A 4,235-nucleotide genomic window follows, 5' to 3' on the forward strand; every position below is an offset into this window, starting at 1 on the left:
CTAGATCTATTTTAGATCAAGATCCAAAGGTTTACCAAATATTTTCTTTAAATCTAGACTAGATCTAAATCAAATAAGTAAAATACAAATTATATCTAGATAAGTAATAGTATTAGAGTATGGTAGATTTAAAAAAAAATGAAAACATAAATGAATTTTCTTAATTTTAATATGGTGTAAATAATTCAAAAAAAAAAAAAAAGTAAAATAAGAATCGGGCATATGTCAGCCTCACGTGCTAAGAAAGTGATGGGTTGACCATGGAGTGTCACGCGAAATGATGAATTTTAAATAAATGCATTCAAGGGACCCATTATTAGGTTGATCTATTAAAAAAAAACTTTAGATCTAATAATCTGTAGCGTGGAATGCAGATACCTAATCTGGGTGAGACCCCTATCGTGACGAGTGGGCCTATTGTAGCGGTCGCAAAATGCGGTTTCGAGTCGCATGCGGCTCTTTGACTCCTTGGCTGCAGCTCTTCCAAGAAATGTTTAGTGCAGCACGGAATGAATATTATGTATTGGCTTGTAAGAGACAAATAACTTTGAAACCCAAGCCTCTAGAAAAAAAAAAAGGCCCATTTTTAGAAAGGAAAAACATCTGTATAATTATTTCCGTCGAATAGCGGCTGTGAATCTAAGTGTAACTGATACAAAAATAATAATAATTCTGCACAAAAATAAGGAGAGCTGCGATCAGGAAATAAAAAAGAAAAGACATGAGATAAGGAATGTAAAACTACAGTAATTTCTTTGACGTGTCTTTTACCCAAGATCTGTGTATTTTTTAAGACGCTTTTTTTTAAGTAGGCCTACCCGTCATTTTTCGATACACAGTGTCACAGACATAAATATTTGTAAAAAAAAATAAAAATGACGATATCTTTAAAATTGTATTAGCCAGATCATTCGAAAAATTAAACTATATGACTAAAGACATAAACAAGCAAGTAGTCCTCCTCATGGCATTCATTATGAAGCTACCGGCGAATTCTGGCATTTCTTCCTTCTTCCAATTTCCTTCCTCGTGTTTTCTCCTAATGTTTATTCCTGATTGCTCCAAGCAGCCTAGATCTGGATAGATAGACAGACAGATAGATAGATTGATAGATAGATAGATAGACAGATAGATAGATAGATAGATAGATATACAGATAGATAGATAGATAGATAGATAGATAGATAGATAGATAGATAGATATACAGATAGATAGATAGATAGATAGATATACAGACAGATAGATAGATAGATAGATAGATAGATAGATAGATAGATAGATAGATAGATAGATAGATAGATAGATAGATATACAGACAGACAGACAGACAGACAGACAGATAGATAGATAGATAGATAGATAGATAGATAGATAGATAGATAGATAGATAGATAGATAGATAGATAGATAGATAGATAGATAGATAGATATACAGACAGACAGACAGACAGACAGACAGATAGATAGATAGATAGATAGATAGATAGATAGATAGATAGATAGATAGATAGATAGATAGATAGATAGATAGATAGATAGATAGATAGATAGATAGATAGATAGATAGATAGATAGATAGATAGATAGATAGATAGATAGAATAAAAGTCAACATTGTTAAAGATAGGCCTAAGCCTATTGCCGTTTCCTATGAATGTATGAATAAACTCGAGGTTGTTGTAGATGAAGTCCTATATATAGGGGCCTATACATAAACAAAAAGATCTAGTTGCTTTGAAAAATTGACCTCACACATGTCAGGGGTATGATCATAGATCTATAATCCTATATTCAAATACTTACTACTAATAGAAAAATTATCTAGACCTAGAAGTTAAGAGGTAGAAGAACAGTAGCACTTCCCTACTTTGTTAGACCATTGGGGCACCACACAAGATTTATTGACCGTCTTTCTCCATTCCTCTCTGTCTTTTGCCTAGGATAAAGTATCTTTAAATGGCAGGTCAATCCATTCTTTTATGTTGTCTTCCCATCGCTTTCTCTGCCGCTTCTTCTTTTTCCTGGTCAGTAGCCTGTTTTGCAAGTCTTGAGGACATTGTGATATGGCCATTAAATTTTAGATTGTGTTCTTTGACAGTAGTTAGGAGTTCATCGTGGGGTTCAATCGCTGTACTAATCTTGTCTCTAATCTCATCGTTTATGATGTGGTCTCTGTATTGACACATAGGAACTCAATTCCATTGCTCTCTATTTCTGGTGTCTCCAAGATTCGCAAGCATATAAGAATGTGACCATGACCAGGGAGCACACCAGTCTGATTTGTGTGTCGAGGGCTACTGTCACGAGCAAATTGGACAGTGTATTTTTCTTTCACTCTACTCTTTTTAATATTTTCCCCAACCTTTAAACACTGTTCGTGGGGAGAGCGCCTTGTATTTTTTTGTCTGATTTGTACGCTAGTCATAAAGTCCGGTGACGTTTATTTTTTGTTCATCAGGCTGTTCACCCACGCTAACTGAAGCGGACCGCTTGTTTGGTCCGTAATTCTTTGTTTCCTTTCCCAGGACTTATTATTCTGCAATATTTGTGAGCCCCTGTTTAGGGCGAGTTACTTCGTATTATTATTATATCTGTATTACATTTTCTATGAGGTTTATTTTCTATTTCTATTCTTACAGTAGACGTTAAGATTTGTGTTTATTTCTTATAGAGTGCCAGTGTAGGTGTTGTACTACTGGACTAAGTACTGGACTAAGAGTCCACTGCCAGTGTGGGTGCTGTACTACTGGACTAAGAGTCCACTGCCAGTGTAGGTGTTGTACTACTGGACTTAGAGTCCACTGCCAGTGTGGGTGTTGTACTACTGGACTAAGAGTCCACTGCCAGTGTAGGTGTTGTACTACTGGACTAAGAGTCCACTGCCAGTGTAGGTGTTGTACTACTGGACTAAGAGTCCACTGCCAGTGTGGGTGTTGTACTACTGGACTAAGAGTCCACTGCCAGTGTGGGTGTTGTACTACTGGACTAAGAGTCCACTGCCAGTGTAGGTGTTGTACTACTGGACTAAGAGTCCACTGCCAGTGTGGGTGTTGTACTACTGGACTAAGTACTGGACTAAGAGTCCACTGTCAGTGTGGGTGCTGTACTACTGGACTAAGAGTCCACTGCCAGTGTAGGTGTTGTACTACTGGACTAAGAGTCCACTGCCAGTGTGGGTGTTGTACTACTGGACTAAGTACTGGACTAAGAGTCCACTGCCAGTGTGGGTGCTGTACTACTGGACTAAGAGTCCACTGCCAGTGTAGGTGTTGTACTACTGGACTAAGAGTCCACTGCCAGTGTGGGTGTTGTACTACTGGACTAAGAGTCCACTGCCAGTGTAGGTGTTGTACTACTGGACTAAGAGTCCACTGCCAGTGTGGGTGTTGTACTACTGGACTAAGTACTGGACTAAGAGTCCACTGCCAGTGTGGGTGCTGTACTACTGGACTAAGAGTCCACTGCCAGTGTAGGTGTTGTACTACTGGACTTAGAGTCCACTGCCAGTGTGGGTGTTGTACTACTGGACTAAGAGTCCACTGCCAGTGTAGGTGTTGTACTACTGGACTAAGAGTCCACTGCCAGTGTGGGTGTTGTACTACTGGACTAAGAGTCCACTGCCAGTGTGGGTGTTGTACTACTGGACTAAGAGTCCACTGCCAGTGTAGGTGTTGTACTACTGGACTAAGAGTCCACTGCCAGTGTAGGTGTTGTACTACTGGACTAAGAGTCCACTGCCAGTGTAGGTGTTGTACTACTGGACTAAGAGTCCACTGCCAGTGTGGGTGTTGTACTACTGGACTAAGAGTCCACTGCCAGTGTGGGTGTTGCATTATTCACTCAGAAGTTTCCATTACAGTCTTTTGAGTGTCATTGTCAGTATTGACGTTCATTGACAGTGTTGAGTGTCGTTTAACGTTACTGAAGAGTTGTTGCCAGTTGTGGATCAGTTGAAGTACTTACTCCATTACCAATGTTGTCATTATTGGAATCTCTTACTGTCAGCGTATTGTCTACGATGACACCATATTGACGAATTTCCAGCATTAGCAAGGTGTTTATTTGTATTATTCTCTATCCTAATTAATATTGGGACACATAGCATTTATGATAATTGAAATGGATTTTTGAATTTTAATCCGTATTTGTGATCGTGATTGTGTCAGCTTTTAACCTCCAACACCGATGTCCCTTTTAAAGACCTGTTGATCATAATTTGAGTGCTTTCGGCATGC

The sequence above is a fragment of the Biomphalaria glabrata genome, chromosome 15, assembly GCF_947242115.1.
Source record: "Biomphalaria glabrata chromosome 15, xgBioGlab47.1, whole genome shotgun sequence".
Lineage (NCBI taxonomy): Eukaryota > Metazoa > Mollusca > Gastropoda > Planorbidae > Biomphalaria > Biomphalaria glabrata.